Source organism: Micromys minutus (genome assembly GCF_963924665.1).
Source record: "Micromys minutus genome assembly, chromosome: 1".
In the NCBI taxonomy this organism is placed as follows: Eukaryota; Metazoa; Chordata; class Mammalia; order Rodentia; family Muridae; genus Micromys; species Micromys minutus.
In genome coordinates, this window is record NC_137969.1 from 56,125,437 (window position 1) to 56,147,693 (window position 22,257).

General features: G+C 43.9%; 1 protein-coding gene across 1 annotated transcript in view; it reads right to left on the reverse strand.

Moving 5' to 3' along the window:
* Positions 1–22,257, reverse strand: part of ESRRG (estrogen related receptor gamma) — a 514,466-nt gene that overhangs the window by 395,396 nt on the left and 96,813 nt on the right. Inside the window, exon 2 of the mRNA XM_080942069.1 lies at positions 17,637–17,724. The gene's annotated coding sequence lies outside the window, so the exon portion shown is untranslated. The remainder of the gene's footprint in view (positions 1–17,636; positions 17,725–22,257) is intronic.

Consider the following 22,257-nt stretch of genomic DNA (forward strand, 5'->3'; position numbering starts at 1 on the left):
TGATTTTTCTATTTGACATTAAAAAGGGCATCAAATCAATCTCCCATGGGTCCTCTACTAGGAGGCTCAGGCTGTGGAGAAAGACAGTGCCCTCTGCCTCTTAACCAGGTGGCCTTTTACCTGAGTGTTCTACACTTTGAGGGCAAAGTCACTGACCTTTAGGGTTTCAGAAATGACAGGTGTCACTTGCTGCTGCTTCCTCAGCCTCACAAAGTCCTGACAATAGCTAAGCATACAGCCAGACTCTTGTCACTGGCACCTGCTGCTGTCTCTTGCCAGAAGGCCAGCCTGCTTTTTCTGTGACAGGGGCTAGGTTCCATTGGTGGGGGAGGGGCTCCTCTGCTTCACTTTCCCCTGACCCACAGCCTTTGCCTTCGCCTTTCTATTCCAACCATACTTGCTGGATGGGGGCTCTTCACATCACCTCCCTCAGGCCTGCCACCCCTTACCTTCTCCATAACCCAGTCTGGGGCTGACTCATGATTTTCAAATGCATCCTGTGGATTGTCTTAGTGTTTTCTGCTGGACCAGAAACTCTAAAGGAGACAAGAGGTCTTCCTGATTCATCCTACTATCTCCTTAAAGGTAAGGCTGCCACAAGACACAGCTCCTTTTCAGGGTAAGATGATGCTGGTATAAGGTAGGACAGGTGTGCACAGCACCTGATATGTAAGGGGACCCAAGCAAGCAACAGCCATTAGTTTTTAAGACCCTGCAAGCAGGTTGGTGAGCATGTTGGTAGGGTCTGTCACATCTGAGTGGCACCAGGAGTACATATGGGACTAGAAAGTCATTGCTCAATTGCTGGATGGCACTATGACCCCTGCCCATGCCTTCAACACACCTGGTTCTGCATCTGTCAACAAATATATCTGAACCAGCCTGGTAGTGAGGCAAGAAGCTAAGTGCTAGAATTCTGTCTAAGCTCCACCCCACAGTTACCAGGCGACAGCCAGGTGTGCCTCCTGATGCCCCCCTCCTTACTCTCTTGCTTTCGTGCTCCTCCCTTGCTCTTGCCTTCCTGTCCCTACTCTTTTCCCACCCCCCCCCCCGTTGCTCATGTCTTGCCTCTACTCCTCTACTTCTCTCTTCCTCTTCTCTCTCTCCCTCTCCCTCTTCCTCCCTCCCTCCCTTCCTCCCCCACTCTCTCTCTCTGCCTTTCTCTGCCCCTACTACCCTCTTAACCCCCCTCCCTATGCCCTAAATAAACTGTATTCTATACTATACCATCGTGTGGCTGGTCCCTCAGGGGGAAGGGTTGCCCCAACATGAGCCCACCAAAGGCACCCCTTCCCCTACACCTCACCACACCTCCATAGAACATATTCCCACTCTCTTTATCTTTTTATAAACACATCACTAAGGGTGACTGGTAATTTGCCATCAGAGATGAAGTACCCCAAGGATGCCTTAAAGCATTTGCTACAGTTAGAAACAATAGAAGTCTTAGCAGCATCTCTGCTTTGGAGCAGTTTGTTGTTGTTTGATTGTTTTTGTTTGTTTGTTTGTTTGTTTGTTTGTTTGTTTGTTTGTTTGTTTTGACTACAGAAGCCATCTTCCATCTGGTGCTCAAACACCTTGACAAGGAGGACTTCCATCACAGCCCTTCTTTCTTGGAGACATGTTTAAGCAGCTGTGAAGGAAAACCCCATTCACAGACTTCCCTGGAGAAACGTAAGGATGGGGCTTTCTGACTGGGCAAGTCTTCCTTTGAAGTGGGGACACAGAGGAGCTGATACAGCTCCACTGTCCTGCTCCTTAGCTGGGTAGAATTACCAGGCAAGAAGGTTAATAATTACATAAGTAATTAACACTGCCTTCAGATCGAGTCTCTAATCCTAGAGTTGCAGGATTTCAACGTTGGTCCTCAAGTCCACGGGAGGATGGAAACCCAGTGGTGATGAGCCCAGCTGGCACTGAGAGTCCCTGAGAACTAAGGGGTGATGCTGGGTTTCTAACCACCCCACGCTCAGGGAGAGCAACAGCACACAGAGGGTGCCAGCCAGGATCCACTCTGATTTCTAATAATCAACTGTTTATTTTTCTGTTTCTGCTTTTTGTCTTGTGGCAGCAAGAACTCAAGTCACATGAGCCAGCCACACAGGTATTTGACACCCCTCCCTCCCTTCACGCCTACACACTGTACGTTTGGTGTCGCTGTTTATTAAAGATAACTAATACCCTAAGTCTTTATTTACTTCTGTTTATTGCTGTTTTAGCCAAAGTCACAAGAGAACAGCTAGGCTTCTGGTCCACACACATTCTTTAATCACTGTTAGTAGGCAAAATCATCTGTGACAACTAATCCAAAAAGCAGATTATATTTATTTTGGCTACAGTGGCTTGCAATTCGTTAAAATCAACAAAGCCTTTTCATTAGCCCCCTGCTGGTGCCCTAAAAACAGACATTTCAAGGGTCTCAAAGCTGCTGAGCTACACACATGCAGCCAAGCTAATTCTGACAGATTCATGGTGCCATTCTTAACACAAAATCTCATTAAACTAACAAACAAGAAACAGAACCCCTCTGCTTTCATACAAAGACTTCATTAACATGCCTGAACTCCGAAATCAAAATCAGAGTCGGAAAAGCTTCCTGAACGAGGAAGCTAAGCCAAAAGGGAGGCTCCGTCATTAGTTAAGGGAGATTTACCCAAAATGGGAACTTTTTGTTTTCTCTTTTGAAAGATAATCTGGGAAAGAATTAGATGTCGGAACCGTGATGCCTATAGCTAAGCAGTTTCTGCCTGAGGCTTGGGGCTTCCAGAGCCTGGCTTGTGATTAGCTTCACTGTTAAAGGAATCCAGAGCAGAAATGGAGCCAGGACCCTAATGAAGCAGAGAAAGGAGACCAAACCAGAAACAGGCATACAACCTTCACTAGTTTCGTTGCTCCCCTCCCTCCTCTCTCTCTCTCTCTACACTCCCTCCCTCCCTCCTTCCCTTCCTCCCTCCTACTTTTCATACCTCCCTGCATACAGAACTTTCCTTTCTGCCTGCCTTGTCTCTGCAGGGTATTTCTCCAGCCTTGTATCAGGTTTTAAGGATAAGGGTATTCTACCCTCCTTCTGGAAACATCACGAATGTACCCATGTTGGTGCCCCCCGCCCCGCACAATTCTTTCATTTGCCACCATCTGGTTGTCCATCTCTCAGAAGAAGGACCTTTTTAACACCAAGTGGGAGTTTAAGGCTGAGTGTCAGGAATGGGGCAGTCTAGGAAAGATGTTCATAGGTACAGCTCAGCCATCAGTGCGCCACCAGGCAGCGGCCATAATTAATGAATACATCAGAAGGTCTACTCAAGGAGCAAAGAAGGTAGACAATGATTTATGTTTACCTGAGGGGAAGATTATTTAGCTTTGCAGGAGCTTTGAAAACGAGGGAGCCCAGACATATTCAGATATGCTGTGGTCCCTCAATAAACCTGATGGGGAAATTCAAAGAGTAAGCAGTATCAGAAATAAAGATGGGGAACAGGCTGGATGGTGTGAGCCCTGAAGCCCAGGGTCTGCTCTAAAGCTCTGGTCAGGAAAGCGCTGTGAAGTGTGTGTCTCTGTGATTGCCCCTTCAGGGGAATTAATGCTTGTCTCCCCAGCCTAATCCTAAATACTGTCGAGTATAATAATCAGATGGTGCCTCACCCACGTCTCTAGCCTAATGGGCAGAGTAGCCAAAGTGGGTCCTGGGGCAGCATCTCACCAGACTCCCAAGCTTGCAGGCTGAGCTAACAGGGCTGTCTCAGGGTTAAAGAATTCCGGTGTGGTGCCACAGGGGCCTCTGTCTGTCAGGCCCTTCAGCCTGTAAAACTTGTTTGCTCTCATACACTTCATAAGCAAAAGACCTGTCGGTTAGAGCAGATAATCAAACCCAGCCTATAAAGAAAATCTACACAAAGCTTCCCCCGTCAGACCTTTTTCCACAGGGAAAAAAGTGAGCCACATCTGATATACAAGGCATCATTTTGGGTCTCTCTAATTAAAACTATTGTTGCCATGGCAATCCAAAGAGTGCTGTACGCCTAGGGGAGGCCGACGAGGAGGTGGCCTGTTTGTTGATGTCGACACCATTTGCTGTACTGAGTGCTCAGGCACATGCCTGTGTGCGTATGTGTGTGCATTCATGTATCCAAAGAGAAAGGTACACATGGAAGACGGACAACAACGTTTGGTGTCGCTCTTTGGGGTCCATCTACCCTGGATTTTGAGACAGAGTCTCTTATTAGACTGGAGAGATGGCCAAGGAGGCCAAGCTGCCTGGATCATGGGGATACATATTTCCTCCTCCTCAGCACTGCGACTGTGTTACCTTACCCACTTTTGTATCTGAGGGGAGGAGCTTGGGTCCTCATGTTTGTCAGGCGCCCAGAAACTCTCTCAGCTCACCCTGATCCTTTCTTCTTTACCACCTACCCCTTCCTAAGGAACTCTGGGTCACAGAATCAAGGCCATCTCCTGAGCCATCATATTAGACATTAGGCAACCCATGTCACTCTCACTCCCTCTGGGAAACAAAGACTGCCTTGATTCTGTGCCCTGCAAGGAGATGGCCAAACAGCTTTTATGACTGTTGTCATATAAACATGTTGAGGCCAGAACTCAGCAGTCACCCCCCAGGGACACTCCAAAGTTCTACTTTTGTAAGGTTATTCTCAAACTCAGGAGAACAATATCTGAGGGTGTGTGTGTGTGTGTGTGTCCATGTTCAAGATTCCCAAAAGACCAAATAATCTAAGTCAAGCTACAGAGGACTACATGGGTGGTCTATACCTGCTGTCTTATAGACACCCCCAAATCCAACACACTTCAGCTAGATGAAAGTCAGAATGAAGGGATCTGTGCTTCCCAGACTCACAGATCCATAGGTGCTCCTCTGGATCCACAGGCCTCTGGAGGCTCCACACCACAGCTCAGCACTCACTGACAAATACGGTCACGGGTGCTCCAGTGAATACCATGTATTCAACACTCAGTGGCTAGTAAGGTCTATCCAGAAGCAAAGGTCCTATTAAGGCAGAAGGTCTCTTCTCTGGGTGACCTGTCCCTCAACCAGCTACACTGAACGGCTACTTAAACAGCTACTCTTGGCACAACCACAGGGAAACCAAAAAGCAAAGACACTCTCCTGAACTTCCGCAACACATACCTCCGTTCCAAATTCCAATCAGTCTAGTAACAATGCTGGGTCAGAGGAAGGAGTCAGGCTCAAGAGAACTTCTTTAATTTAAGTTTTCAGCTAAAAACAATAGAAGAGAAATTGGCAGTTTGAAATTTGGAAAAGGGACCTGCAAGGTGACTCAACAGGTAGAGCTGCGGTTCCCAGCCTGTGGGTCACACCAGGTATCCTAAGTGTGAGATATTTACAATAGCAAGATTACAGCTGCGAAGCAGCAACAAAGTAGGTTTACGGGTGGGGGTCACCACAACTGGAGGAACTGTACTGAGGTAAGGAATCTCCTCATGATGAGCATCGGAGTCAGATCCCCGGTAGACGAGAAAAAATCCCTGCAAGTTATCTACACCTACTCACACGCCACAGACAAATAAACATAACACACACTTTTAATTAAAAAGCTCAAGAAAGAGTAGTTTCCTTTATTTTATCTTTGGGAGTCTGAGGAAATGTCACACTGTCCCCAACAGTTCAGAGATTTGGGGGTGGGGGAAGAGCATCCTGTTCCGTTTAGCACTAGGACAGTAGCTCAAGTTGTTGAGAGAACAGTAGACTATTTCCCTTGGGGGGGATCTGCAGGCAGCAGTATAGGTGACGAACAGCTTGTCGGACTGAGGCAGTGAAGACAGCTGTCCTCTGGTCAGGGAGCAGCAGATGTGCAGGCACAGTGATCAAAGCTGTGGGTGGGGAAAGCTAGCTCCCCAAGAGGAGCACTCTGGCAAGCACGGGCGCCTGTCACTGAGCTAACTGGCCACAGAGTCCCACTGGAATACAACTTGTTGGGAATTACTGTCGAGAGAGAGATTTTCAAATAAGCTCTGCTGGAAGACTAGATGCTTAGAAATGGCAACTGGCTCTTTCTCATTCTGAAAGCCATCCAAGCCCTAACCTGCTAGTTCTGTTCTCCTGTAACAAAGTAGAAGTCTAATACCAATCCTGAGAATTTATAGACACTCTCTCTTTCTGAAAAGTACATGAATAGTGTATATACACTCTTCAAAGGCTCCATTTTTCTCTTTTGTAGCAAAACGGCAAGAGCCTATGGGAGAGTGAAGCCTGGGGCAAAGTTCCTTTCCCCTTAGAAGCTACCTGCTAATCACCTGCAAGCAAGAACAGACTACAAGGGAGGCAGCCCAGAGCCCTCCCCTCAGCACCCTGAAGGGCAGGGGTTAAGCAGAAACAAAGTGAGGGAGGCTTTCTTGGCCTGAGGGGGCCTCTGCAAAGTGACCAGTGAGACTCCCCAAGGGTAGATTGGAGGGGCTGGCAGGAAGCAGAGGCAAAGGATCAGAGGCAGCTTGAAATGGGCCAAAGCATCAACTGTCTGAAGTGAAAAAGAAAAGAAAGAAGGAGAAGAAAAAAACTTCCAGAAAGGCAGCCAGCCCAGCCTTGGGGAAGAAATACCTAGGGAAGTTAAAGTTAAGTGTTTGCTGTTAGACCAGGAGGCCTAGAGCTTTGTGACTTTGGCAAGCAGTGGGGCTCCAGTTTAGGGTGCCTTTTCAATCTAGGGAGTGGCCGTGACTCTCACATTGGGACTGAGAGACGGGCAAGGAGCATGAAGAAGGACCGTGGCTTCTAAGAGGGTCCAATAAAATCTAGCTCTCCAACCCTCTAAACCAGGAGAAATATTGCTAGACAAATCCATGGGGTGTTTAAAGCTTAGGACACAACTAGGAAGCTGCCAAGGATGGGGCTAGAGAAGGCTCTGCCATTAAGAATACTTTTTGCTCTCCTAGAGGAAGTTCCCAACACCCATGTAATGGTAGCTTATGTGACTGCCTGTCACTCTAGTTTCAGGGGATCTAAAACTCTAGTTCAGTCTCCATATACCCAAATACATCACAGACATACACACAAGAACATACGTGTGAGCGTGTGTGCACACATACACACATGAACACGTGGGCACATACACACTAGCTTGCCATCATTAACAGCAACACTCTGGGGGAAGCTTCATGGGATGAGCTCAGTCATTCTTTTCTCGGTGCCAAGAAGTCAAGAGAAGAAGGTAGCCCAAACTAGTCTAATTGCAAAGAGAGATGTTCAGTGTAAGTGACTGGTACCCAGAGTTCTCTATGGGGCCCAATTTCATATATTGTCATTAGCTCTAAGGTGGCAGATCTTGTGGTGCAGGAAGCTCTCTTGTTGAAAAGCATTGTGTGCAGACCACCTGATCTTCTCATTACAATGTTCCCACGCACACTCACCTGCTGAAGCCTGTAAACCTAATCCCTGGTAGACTATAACCACGCCCCTCTTCCACACATCCTTCTGTCCTCGGCTGACTCACTTTTCCTCACCTCTCCCGCTTTAAGAACAGGACAGAGTGAGTGGATAGAGTGCCCCTTGCTGTCAACTCTGCATTCACCCTCACAGGAATGTCCTGCCCTGACTCTTCACTGTAAGTCCTTCACGATCTAACTGGATTGGCTTTTCTTGCCCTCCTGGACACTTCTGTTGATGTTACCCGGCGCAGAGATGATTCCTTGGTCTACTTTGTCCTTTTTCCAGAGCTATCAGCCCTAACAATGCCCTCAGAGACTATAGTCCATGATGAACGGGGGTATTTTAGCATTCAGAACAATGGCCTCCCTGGGGAAACAACCCAAATGTCCATCCATAAATGAAAGGGGAAACGAGTCACCATAGACTATCGGTCCACTTGAAAAAAGGGAGACTCCAATACCTATGACAAAATGAAAAAACTTAGAAGGTACATCTGGTGAAACAAAGATGTCCGAGACAGACAAATACTGTCCGGGTTCAGCTCCGAGAGGCACCTCAAGTGCTCATCAGAGAGACAGGAAGTAGCATGGTGCATGCCAAGGGCTAGAGAGAAACTCAGAGTAGTTGCTCGAAGTTTTCAGCTAAGGTGACGACAGCACAGGTTTACAGGTGGGTGCTCACGTCACACCCCATGTGAGGGGATTCAGTGCCACAGAAGTCTACAACTTTGATCTCTAAAGGGAAACTACTGGGATAGGAAGACGGTTAACTGGTCAAGCTCCTGTGTGCCTTGCAAGACCGAGGGCCTGAGTGTAATCCCCCAGAACACCCCAAAGTAACGAGGAGCATCTTGGCATGCTTATAATCCAAACAGTGGGACAATGGAGCAAGAAGGGTTCATGTGCCCACTAGCTAGCTAACCTAATCTAATGGGCAAGCTGAAAGATCTTATCTTCCAAACACAGCAAATAATATTTCTGAGTAATAGCACCTGAGACTGTCCTCTGGCCTTCCTTCTTTATAAATAATCATCAGTCATTTTACTCTGTGTCATGGAGATAGGACACACTGGAACTTGTCATCTAGAAGGGGCAGCGAACAAGTCAGAATTAACAGAACACCCTGCAAAGCTGAAAAGTGAATGCATAGAAAATAGCGAAGGACTGGAGGTTGTGAGCATGGCTGGGGTGCCAAGGTGGGCATGGATATAGGATACGGGACCTGGGAGGAAAGCTTTTGAAGCTGGGACGTTGGCTTCTAAGAGGAGAGGGGTCAAAACTCAAGAGTGTGTAGACGGACATCCCCAGTGATGGGAGTAACAAAAAGAAACGGGAAGGGATCAGAGGTGGTTTGGCTTGGCTGAAGCTTCAAAGAGCCAAGAAGCATGCATCAGCCTAAAAAGGGGCACAGTAGCTCATGGGGGGGGGGGGATAACTGAGAAACAACATTAAGCCTATTAGACAATTTTTCCATAAAAGCTGGATGAGAATGTTGCACTCCATCCCCCATCTTCCTCTTTACCGATGCATTTAATTATAAAGATGCTCATTCTGGGAGGCCTGTCCCAGTACAGCAGCTTGCCAGCAGTGTCCTCACTGTCCTCACCCTCCCGAATACCTCCCACGCCTCCACTCACGCCCACACATCTTCCTGACATCATCTGCATCCTTAGCTACTATGCAGCTCACAGGAGACACTTTCCCTCTCTGAGTCCACAGCAGCCCCTTGACTCCCACTGCTGCCCCACCCCCCCAACACACACACACACACACACACACACACACACACACACACACACTTCTGAGACTCTGCCAAGTTCATTATGTAATCTTCCTTTCTGACTCACAGCCCCTCTGAGGAACCTTTTTCTGACTCACTTCTCCCTGTTCACACTCACCTTCTCCCCTTTCATCCTTCATCTACCTTTTAATCTGTTTCCCTGTAGACAGCCTTCAGCGTGGCTCTTTTCTACTTCATTCTGCCATCCTCCCACTTCACTGCTCACCACGCACGTGACCCATTATCCATCTGATAAGCGTTTGTCACCTGACCCTTCTGAGTTTCCATTCGAATCGCTGTCTGCTCAAGCCCCCACCTCTGACATCCGTGACGTTCGCACACTCACTACATCGTCTGGGGACCATGTCCCTGCCATCCCTGCCTTCTCTGTACGAGTGTCCCAATCAACAGAAGCACCCACTGTGCACTTTGTTATGGAAAATAAGGGACTTCACTGTGGTAAAGAAGGAAGGTACACTAAGCACAGTAAAATACAACTCTTGTCTGTTCAGAAATGTTTGAGCTAGCTGACATACAGACATAGATCACAACAGGCTGAGTTGTCTCCCTCTAGGTATAAACCCATTCTCAACTGTCCATGAGCAGCCAAGTTCCTGATTGCAAAACTGGTCAGGAACAGCTGCAGGAAGGAGACATGGAAGGCAAGACTTGGAGAATAGCTGAAGTTTTACAAAGCTTGAAAGGGGGCTAGTGGGCTGCTGGGGAGCCTGAAGCCAAAGATGACAAAATCCACAAACCAGGAGTGAGAAAGGAAGCACATGAGGTCCCGTAGGAATTGCTTTCAGCCAAAATAACATGATGCGTTAACACGACTTTTATTGCCAGATCATAGCCAAATTTGGGGAGATATAAAGAATCCATGTGACTTCTGTTGGGATATTTGAATCACAAAGGGTATGCCATTCTCGTTGGGGCCAACATGAAAGACTGGCTGCTAAAAGAAGATGGAATTCACTTGGGATGAGTATGCCTTCAGCTGACCCCAAGAAACTAAAGGAAGGCAGTGGGATTTTTATTTTTCATTTTATTACTTAGTTTATTGTACATGTTAAAGGAGTGCAATGTGTTAGTTCAAAACAACTGTATAATATTCATCTGCACTTCTTTTCCCTTTGCTAGGATGAAATATCCTGAGAACTGCAACTTAAGGGTTTACTCCAACTCACAATTCAAGGGCAAGGTCTACCCTGGAGGTGAAGTCAAGATGGCCGGAGCTTAAGTTGCTGGTTAGATCAGGTCATAATCAGGAAGCAGAGACTGACAGACACCTGGGGCTGCTCACACAGGCTGGGATCCCAGCCAAGGAATGGAGACACCCAGAGGAGGTGCGTATATAAGAACTTCCCTTCTGGAGAGCTGGATATCTCAGATGACAAATTCTCAAATTAAGATCCAATTCCCATTACCTCCTCCCTAGCCATTTGGGGCAAGCATTTCTTTTCTTTATTGTTTAGTGTTACATACTCCGTTCTCTGAGCTCTCTTTTCTTATGAGCTTTTCTTAGCCACAAAGACAATAATCTTTTATGTGGCAAGTCTAAAAAAAATAAAAAAGAGCTACACATATTTTCCATTGATCCATGTCTTTAGTCATTTTGGTGGTGCTGGGATCTGGCATCTCCTATACTGTAGGCAAGAACTCTTAACACTGAACCAAATTTACTGGAGGTGAGTTTTTCCTGCTCTGTAAAGCTTACTGACTCTGACATGCTCAAGCTGGCCTGGCTGGCCTTTTCCCTGAGCTGGAACCATAAGAGTTCTTAGCCCTCAAGAGCTCCAGATATCCCCCCGCCCAGAAGACCATCCCCTGGATTCCCAAACCACTGAAAATGGCACTCAGGTCCTGAATACGAAATGCAGATATTTTTACACTATAAAACTTATATCTACAACCCATAGGAATCAAGGACCACATTAGAAAAATGTATATAAAAGGTTAAAAATTGACTCCATTTTTTATTTCTCTCTGGAAAAGCTAATTTAATAAAAGGGGTGGATGGAAGATTACAACCACCCACCTCAACATGAAACCATAGCTGACTACTATTTTAACAATAAAAAGACATGCAAAGCAAAATTAAAGGGTAAACGAGACAAGAGGACATTTATATAACACACCAAAGTTAATTATTTATTGTGTGTGTGAAGATAGCTTTCCAAGGCACATGAATAAGTGTTGGAGGACGATTTTCATGAGTTAATTCTCTGTCTTTGGATGCAGGGTCAAACATAGGCTATCCAATTGGCATCAAATGCCTTTACCCTGGGGACCACCCCATCACCCAGTAACATACTCCTTTTAAAAGAAGTTAGTATTCTTAGTATATAAAAATGTTTTGAAAATGAAGAAAAAGTATAACTAGTTTAATAGAAATAAGCTGGCTAGGCAATATCAACATGTAAATTAACAAAGGGGATTCAAACAACCAATAAAAATTATAAAAATGTATTCATCTTAATTAAAAAGTTTAAGATGCAGATACAAATAGATGAAAATACCACCTCCCAATAATAAACCTGTGAAATGTGTTTCAAAGTATGGATCGCTAGAAATGTTGGTGCAAATCTATTTTCCTAAGGTTCACTCACTATTTTTTTTTTTCGTGGAAATGAGAATACAGACTCATTCTTAGCTCAGAAATCTTGTTTTGGATATCTATTCTTTTCCTATAATATCATACTAATAAAAATATTTATCTAGCAGAATAATATAAGCAACAAAATAAATTATAATGGGGTTAAGTAAATTATTATCCTATAAGAGAATGATCAAATTCTATAGATCAATTTACAAGAATATTGCCTGTGGAGGCAGGACGCATCTGCCAGATCGCCTGGAGCTGGAGTAATAGATGGTCATGAGCCACCAAGTCAGCTATGAATGGAAACTAAGTCCTCTGGAAGCCACTGGGCCATCTCTCAAACACTTCTACTATAATGACTAATAGTAGCTCCTACCTACACACTGATTCTGCTTGGAAAACAAACTCCAAAATGTCAATCATTCAACGGTTCTTTGCCACAAACTATTCCTGATATTTCTCTGTCTATATCTCTTACCCTTCTTGTCTGTTTCCATTTTTTTTTCCTACTGGTATCATATGTTTCCCCTGAAGCCTAGTTTCCATAAAACTCTCTTTGCTAGCTTTGTCACTGGGATGTCCATCCTGCTCTGCCAAGGGGCTTTCTCTAACCGGAGCTACACTCTTTCTTTAGACCAACATGCAATGGCAGTGGCTCCTTATCACCCCTAATCCCACACAACTCAGTGTCTCTTGGACACCTACTGTGCCTCTGCCTTAGACTTGTGTCTCTCCTGTCTGTCCACTTGACCCCAGTCTGCCTGCCTTACAGTGTCTTCTTCCAGAGCAACATGGGTTGTTGCTCTTTCCCAGCATCTGTGGGTAATCTATTCCTTTAGCCGTTTAATATCCTCACCACTGACTGCCTTCTATACCATCATATCTCCCAACTCCAGATTACATTTGCCTCTGAGAGATAACCTGGGGGAAACTGTTAGACTGTATGGTGTATCTCTGAGACAGACTGACATTCATCTATAGTATCTGCCACCTCCTTTAGGTTAGAGAACAACAATTTCATCCACCACAAATCAGCACAACAAATGTCCTTCATATGCAAGCATAGCCTACAAGTTACTGGAAGAGCTATTTCTGAATAGAGAATCAAAGCTCTTCTAACTAATTTAATAACCAGCTAAAAATAAAGATTCCTTGTCAAAGTAGGTAGAGCGGGCACAGGATACTCGAGCCCTTTGCCTTACCTTACACTCAATCAATACTGAACATTTGCATCTTCCTGTGTGTTCAGTATCTCCACATGCAAGTATCGGTCTTCAGTTGTGAACAATTGACTGCCACACAATTTAATGCAACATTGACAGTATGTTAAACACTTATTCATACACAATATATACTATACCCATCACTACCACAACATTCACACAGATAACACATCTATCACACACACACACACAGAGAGAGAGAGAGAGAGAGAGAGAGAGAGAGAGAGAGAGAGAGAGAGAGAGAGAGAGAGAGAGAGATTGAAGATTGCCTCATAGCCTATAGGTTTAAGACTCAGATCCATAAAAATAAGTTAACCTTCACACACCATTCCAAAGTTGGTGGCTACCCGGAACTTCTACTGACTATAATGTAGAGCCTGTTTTGAACCCCTTCTCTGGTTCAAGTAATGTGCTAGTGCCCTAGCACTCTGTCCAGGGAGGTGCTTTATCCTGTATGTTATACTAGTAAATGATATTACAAAGGCTACATGTGCAAAGAACACAGAGCACCATGCCCTGGTCCCCTGCCCTCCCAGGACCTCTATGTGCTCTCTGGACATCATATTTTCTGGCTTTCATGGTGTCTTCACCTAGGAGCTTTGACATGTTATTGAGTCTACCTCTGGCTCCTCCCCCTACCTTGAGGATGAGAGGTGGAGCTGAAAGCCCCTAGACTCTGTCCATGGCCTCATCTTTCTGGAGAGCTGTTCTTGCCCAGGAGCCCAAGAGTGTTATCAGTGCTGCAAGAGATGCTTTCATCCAGTGGAAGATCCTAAGAATGGGTGCTGAGCCCAAACACAGATTTTTAATATCTGTCACATTTCCCAGGAACCCTTGGATTCCTGAAACTTCTGTCAACACTGATCTAAGGTATCACCAGAAGAAAAGCAGGTTATGTGCTGGGGCACAGTTTTTTAGGAGATGTTGTAAAGGTCTGCTCCCAGGGTTCTAACACCAGGAACATTGCCAATAAAGATCATTTCACTTTATCAATGTGAAAGTAAGCATTTGGAGGTCCTTCTAATACTTAGAAGCCTTGAGAGTTCACACACACACACAAACACACACACACACACACACACACAGAGAGAGAGAGAGAGAGAGAGAGAGAGAGAGAGATACAAACATGATATGTGTATATATATATATATATATATATATATATATATATATGTATGTATGTATGTATGTATGTATGTATGTATGTATACTGCCAAATCACATTCTTACTGAATACATTTTGCATTTCTAAGTGTTATGGCTATATACTGATAACTAACTTTTTTCATGGAGTTTCTGGGGGAATTTTTGCCTAAGAAGAACTAATTAATGGTTTCCATTGTCCCCTGGAAAATTTGACTCACACGAAATTCGAAAAGCTAAGCACTAGGGGCAAAGCCTGTAACCTATACATCAGGATCAGGACTGCCATCTCACATCATTGCTGAAATCAGAGGAAGGACGTCAAATCATCATCGCTGAAATCCATTTGTATTCCCAGGGCACATATCCAGTGTGTCAGAAACTCACAGAGAGCCTTTCTCAAGGGTTCCTGAAACATCCACGCTGCAGATAAGCCGCACTCTCAGGCTCCAGTACCCCGTGAGTGGGTCTTCCCGTTTTAATTGGCACTTAAGCTTGCCCTGAGAAAGATGCATATTTTCCCCCAACTGTCTATTTGGTAAAACATAACTCAGATTTTGTCTGTGCAGGGCCAACCTCACGCCTTCTGCTAATTCTCAGTCATAAGTAAACAACATTGACGAAGCCACTAAAGATGGAAACAATAAAAACAGCCAGAAAGGGAAAAAAAAAGTCTGCTAAGAGTGTCTGTCTCAGCTTGCCACGAAAGGTATTAAAACACCAATGATACAAAAATAGACCAGCAATTATTCTTAAGAGCTGGAGAGAGCAGAGGAGCCACTCCCAGTCTTCAGCATCTGGGTAGCTTGAAGGTCTCATTGATTACTTGATCAGTTGGTTGGTGAATGATTAGTCCTCGGAAGGTCGGAATTAGTGACTAGGGGTCTGCCTCCTCTGAATAAAATGTATAATCTCCTCTCTCCCACCCCAGTGACAGATGATATCTGTTTCCTCCCATGAGTTTTGAATTTAAGAGGCACTGAAGCTCAGCAACACTATATTCTGGCTCAAATGAGCTGAAAATTGCATTCAATTTGAATTTCAAAACTGAAGGGGAGGAAGGGAGGGAAAACCCCTGAGCACCCATCAACAATCCACATGGTTCTCTACTTTCTCCTGCTTACCCACAGTTCTGCCAGGCTGGGGACCCAAAGCCCAGGATGTGTTGCAGGACAAAGAGCATTGCTGGATTCCTGCCCAGTCTGAGTTTAAAAATAAACTTTTAATAGACAGGATCAAAGCAAACCTCACTTTTACGCACATGCATAATGCAGAATGCTACCCGCCAAACAAATAGATTTATTTATCTTTTCCAAACTCGAGCTGGCCTGATTTCTTTCTTCTTTTTCTCTGATGTACTTTGGCAACCATAAAGGTGTCTTTCTCTGGAAAACTTCACAAAAGTAAATGATTTTCTAAATTTAATTCCTGGATGGGGAAGAAGGGTCAGTGTAGGGAAATGATAGCTGCCCAAGCATGAAGACTTGAGTTTGAGTCACCAGCACAAATGGGCAACATCAGGTGCATTAAACCTTAGTCATGGGTACATGGGGGTAAGAGGATCCCCTGTTTTAAAAATACGGTAGAAGGAGACTGAAGAAGAAGATTGCCAACTGTTATCTCTGGCCTCTACACAGACACCAAGCATGGTGAAACCATTAGTATACACACACACACACACACACACACATACACACCATTAGTACACACACACACCATTAGTCCACACATACACACACACACCATTAGTACACACACACACACACACACACACACACACACACACACCATTTATGTCTCTGCAGATCAGTGAAGACATCTTTCCATGATTTCTACCCTCTTACCTGCCTCACAGCTATAGATCTGTTGTCCAAAGTCTGCTGAGGAACCACTGTTGTTTTCTCAAATCGTCAGGTTTTAAAAAAATCTCTGCGAGAAGTGCCACTTAAAGCAATCTTGTGGTAGATACTTTATAAAAGCCAGCCTGCTTTTAATGTGCCTATAACCGGCCCCTTTTGTAGCACGGCAAGCATGAATTTGAAGCACACTCGAACTTTCTGAAACAATACCTATAACTTCAGACAAGTAGGCTTAAGTGCAAAAGAGAGAAAAAAAAACTTGAAATAAAAAAAAATGACACAGCAAGCAACATATCCTACCTCTGACTCACGGGATCGAAGGGTCTGGAGTCAGAACTCCCTTGTAGGGACCTGAAATAACAAAGCTGGGGCTACCTTTATTCCTGTCTGCTCCTGAGAACTGGAACCTGTTTTCCCACCCCTGAAGCACTGCCAATTTGTGGATAAAACAAACTCAGATCCTTTGTAAAAGGAATTTCAGTTTAAAAAGTGCCATTTTCACACTGAAGCCAAAACCTGTTGATTTATCTTCTGAAGTCAGCCGTGCTCAGCAGGCTCAGGAGCAGACACCTTAGAGGCCCAGACAGGGAGGGCACTCATTTCTGCAGAAGCGCTCCTTCTATAGAAGTAGGCCTCACTGCCTGTGCTCAGTGGGACTCCGCAGAAGACATTCCCTTTCTGCTTCTACCTGGAGGGGGCAGTAGGTGTTCACCCTGCCTCAGATCTACCTATGTGGGAAGACTCTGAAAGAAACAGGTCCCCAAGCCATCCCCCCCCCCCCCCCCCCGTGAGCCTCCACTGACAATCGTCACTGTGTGGTTCACAGAAGCAAGTGAAGGCACTGTGCCCAGAACATCAGCAACGGTAATGGATGAGACCTGAGGTTTCTATGGGTTTTCTTTAGAATAAGGAAGTGAAATAAACTCAATCTTTATCTAGGGAAATAACAGAGCCTTCAATAGGTTATGAGTCTGTAAGTAAGTAAGTAAGCCTATAGCAGCTTGAGTCAGAGACCTTTGCCTACCGTAAGCACAGAACAAGATGCACAGAAACGTAATACTTTGTCCTCTCTACTCTACCAAAATACAGAATTCAGAAACAGGCTGACCTTGCCAACCACATTTTACAGGTCAGCATAACCCATCAGAGCACTGAAGGCACGGACTCACCAAAGAGCCTCCTGGTGCCTGCCACCCACATGCAGTAACTTCTACCCATCAGCACGAGCCACAAAAGAAGCACTCGGTGAGAGCATTCAAAATGCTGCTTTGGAGTAAGGCACTGAATGCACTTTGGTGTCAGGCAGGACAGATCTCTGTGAGTTTGAGGTCACCCTGATCCTCATAGGGAGTTCCAAGCCAGCCAAGACTATACAGTGAGACAGGGCTACATAGTGAAACCCTGCCTATTTTTTTTTTAAATACTGCTTTTTCATTTTAAAAGACAACAAGGAAAACATCAGACCTTTCTGTTGACCATATCATTGGTTATAAACTAAACTCTCACAAACACAACACAACACAACAGACGAAGCTGTCAATAGTCTGCTTTACCTTCGAAAGTAACATGGGACACAGCATCACACAGATCTTAAGAGAACATCAGAATTTCCCAGTCTCATGGGGAGGACTTACCTTTCCAACTGTGACAGTGTTACCGTGGGATGCTTTCCTTACATCTTCATCACTTCAGGTTGTTTCATTGATGAACCAGCAAGTAGCTCTAATGTGATAGAAGCAAGGGTCCAACCCAAAAGAGAAGGGGGAAAAACACACACACAAGAAAAAGTGAGGTCACTTTCTTGGCCACTATATTTAATAAAATGCCCCAGGCAATAGTGTTCAGCATACATTAATAACTATAATAGTATGCTGAGCCTTTATCAAGTCTTTGATTTTCTTATATATACCATCAGGACTGTATTAACACTCCAACAACGGACTAGTCCTCAATTTTATTTTACTTTTCCTTCTTTTCAGTTTTCTTAGATTTATTAATCTTCCATTCCTCTCATATGTATGGTGAATGTACCAGGAAATATTTCAAAGCATTTCCCATGATATCACTCTCATATAGCTTTTGAAAGAAAAAAACCAAAACAAAGCAAAAAAGTTCTTTCAAGACCAATGGACTCACTTGCTATCGGCCTGAAAATTGCATGCATTTTTTCACGCTTTTGTTTCTTATTTGAGAATGGACAGAAAGGCCCAAGTTTTCAAAGTCACTTCTCAGTTTGTTTTAACCAAACATCAACAAAAGCCATTTCTCCAAATATGTTCATCAAAGGAAGTTGGTAGGTCAAACCCCACTAAATTGCTTGTATTCTCCAATTTGGAAATATAAAGGAGACCATGATACAGGACTTGACACTTTTCACATCATTACTGTTGCACACAAGAGCTATTCTGAGCAGCAGTAATGCAGACTTACACCTTGTGAAAGGGACATGGAAAAGCTCATAACCAACGGGTGATGGGTTGGATGTCTGGCCTGGTACAATGATCTATGTGAAAAGGTATAGGACAACTAAGTAGCCTGATGGCACTGTAGTATTTTCCGTGACACCCTTTGAGGCATGACTGTGCTAACGAGATAGACCTTAGGAGGAACATTTTAAGGAAATGTCACCCGGACACCTTTAGGTACATGACCCTCCATCATGCCACCTTACACAGCCCTGCTTCTTCGGGCTTCCTGAGCAACGATAGAGTTAAAACTATAATGCATGACAGATGGTCGATATTGAAGCTTCTCACGGTCCCCTAATACTCCAAGGTTGAAAAATAGACAGTTGGAAGTAGACTTTATTTGCTTTGGGAAAGTATTGGGGTATTAGAAAACAACAGAGTGATTCTGAAAGAAATTTTTGGGTAGAATAAAAGCTGAAGATCGACTAGGACCAGAGAAGTGGAAGGGGGTCTGCTGTAGGTTGGGATTTGGCAGGGAATAGAGTCAATAAAGCAGACAGCTTGGCAGAGAAAACTAGAGTGTTTGCAGTGTAGTCCTGGATGAGACAGGATGCAGGCAAACACGGATGTGAAGATCCAATCCTACTTATTTTCCAAGATTGTGAGCATAGGAGGCCTGTTGAGAAGCTGTAATGTGTGTGAGTGGAAAGAAACATTAGAAAAAATCCTACCCCAATGGCATGGCAGAGTTGAAAGCCTGGAGAAACTCGTGTTGATTTGTGCTTTTAAAGAAAGCTAGGGGATAGAGAAAACACAGGACAGGCGCTGATCTGAGCAGTTAGGTTGCTGTCTGGACACACAGACCAGGGCTGTGACCAATGTGACTGCTGAGCTCAAGGCAACATTAAAAAATGTGTTACATGGGCCCAAGAGATGGCTCATGGGTACAGGTTCTTCTCTCTCTCTCTCTCTCTCTCTCTCTCTCTCTCTCTCTCTCTCTCTCTCACACACACACACACACACACACACACAAAATAATAATAATAATAATAATAATAATAATAAAATATGAAAACAATGATAATAGAAACAATATTTTAATTTTTAAGTATAATGTACTATTTGTCTAGAACAGGGGCTATTTCTGGGGAGGAAAAAGTATGAAGGATAAAATGAGGTGATCAGGAGTTAAATATGATCAAGAACATAACATAACATATATGTTGATATAATTTAAAGGTGTTAAAAATAAAAAAGTGAATTATTTGTCAAGCCCCATATCTGAGATTGGCAAAAATTCAAAACAATTATATTATAATGATGACCTTGGGATCCAGTTCTTGGACTCCATGTACCCAAGGTATCTAAGTGAGAAAAGATGACAAATAGAAAGGTGTGGTATTAATTCCTATTTTCTCTATGATAGATATTTAATAAAATAAACTCTAATTCCCCCAACTAAATCCTGGATTTACGTGCAATAATTAACCAAGGTGCACAATCTCTTAATAAAAATGAAAATAATATATTGGAGGATAGAATCTCAGTTACAACGGGTAGGGGTATAGCTCAATGAGTAGAGTGTTTACCTAATACACAGAGAGCTGGGTCCCATTCTCATTACCACATAAACTGGGCATGGGGGCACATGGTGGCACATGGGGGCACATGGAGGCACATGGGGGCACATGGCTGCAATCCCAGTACTCAGAAGGTGGATGCAAGTGGATCCAGCTGCCAAGGTCATGGTCAGCTATACAGCAAATTCAAGGCCAGCATGAGCTACATGTTCCCATGTCATTATAAGAAAAAATAATTGAGAAAATCAGTGAGGGAAAAGATTTCTGAGGGTAACCCAGACTGATCATGACCACTCATTCTGTCGGGAACCTAGAACACTCACTACCACTCATTCTATGGGTAAACTAAAACACTCACTACCATTAATTCTGTGAGTAATCTAGAATGCTCATGACCACTCATTCTGTGGGTAACCTAGAACACTCACTATCATTCATTCTGTGGGTAACCTAGAACACTCACTATCATTCATTCTGTGGGTAACCTAGAACACTCACTATCATTCACTATGTGTGTAGCCTAGAACACTCACTATCATTCATTCTGTGGGTAACCTAGAATGTTCACAACCATTCATCTCAGCTGATTTCCTGAATCTCAAACAAACAAACAAAAAAGCATAGACTGGAACACACCAGCTTTATAAACTGGGAATTACTTGTACTAACACATAAAATTGGAGGTATGAGCTGACAACAAGAAGGTAATTTTGGAAACCAGCACTAGTAGATACACTGGTTTGGGTGTGTATTGTACAGGGGATGTCTTTCATATCTCTCCTGGCACAAATAGCATCATTCCACTCTGGCTGTGACATGTGAGGGTTGGGAATCAAACATTATGATCCCCCACACATACCCACAGAATATTTTTATATTATATAGAGATATAAGTTGCCACAAAGCCACTGACCCCAGTGTAATGAAATTTCTTATACTATCTTCTCCTTTACCCTACATTATTTCTTGTAGGAGCCTCTGCATTTTCTAGGCATTTCCTTTGACAGAGAAGTACTACTTCCTCTTCAGAGGGCAAAAGTTGATGCTAAATCCCTAATCAGTGCTAAGAATGGACATTCAAGAAAAAAGGGAGAAAGTATTGAGTATATCAAAGACCTGACATCATTAACAACACAGCCAAAGACAACATACTTATCCTTGGGGAAACCCCATGTTAACTCCATCTTCCTACACAAAGTAGCCTTGGAACTTCCACTCAGGTTTGAGCTATCAGTTCATGTACCATCAAGACCAGCAAATGAACAGCACAATCAAAGATCCTCTGAAAGAGGAAGGTCCTGTCGTTCCTCTGCTCCCTCTCCACAGAAACTGAGTACAGAGTAAAAAGCAGGGGCCAGCTGCAGTGTCTCAGCTTTCTGAACTTCCCATCGGATATTGTTCATGTAGGTCTGAACCATTTGGTTAATTGAGGGTTTGATGGAGGGGGCAGTTCCATAACCATCAATAGAAATATTGGCAAATGCAAGAGGCCTACAGGAGCTACTGTTAGTTGGGAAAGTAGACAGCAAAAAGAACTTCAGTGTCCCTCCAGGAAACTATCTCTAACAATGGAAAATGAATGCGATAATCTACATGGTCAGCAACCAAGCTGGTTTTAGGGTGGGTAATAATATATATATCTTTACACCATGGAAGAAAAAATAGAAACTTTCCCTCAGTGTAAGTGAGTTCAAACTCAGTATTCTGGATTCAGTCTTCCTGGTATGGCTCCCACCCAAATTCAACAATGTAGGTAAGTAACTTTTGGAGTATGTTCTAACAGAGAAAGCTCTCTTGAGAATGAAGACAGGGAATTTTCAAACTATGTTATTTCTTCAATAACTCAGCCAAAATTCTCAGGTCTGACACTGCCAAATAATTCTTTTCCACTTTATCTCTGAGTTGTAGAAGTCAGAGAGGAAGGAGGCAAAACATCAAGGGAGAAAAATACCAATGGAATGACTAAAGAAACTACAGGAAGAAATAGGATGGAAAATTTATTTTCTATTCACAACAGATTAAGACATTTCGAGGGGCTTGAAAGATAGTTCAGCGGTTAAGAGCATTGACTGAGTTCAATTCCCAGCAACCACATGGTGAGTCACAACCATCTGTAATGGGATCTAATGCTCTCTTCTGGTGTGTCTGAAGATAGCTACTTATATACATAAAATAAATACATCTTTTTTTAAAAGACATTTTGAGCAGCCTACATGAAATAGAGCATGTCTTCTTCTTGTAAGTAGAAGACCACTGAGTGAGTGTGT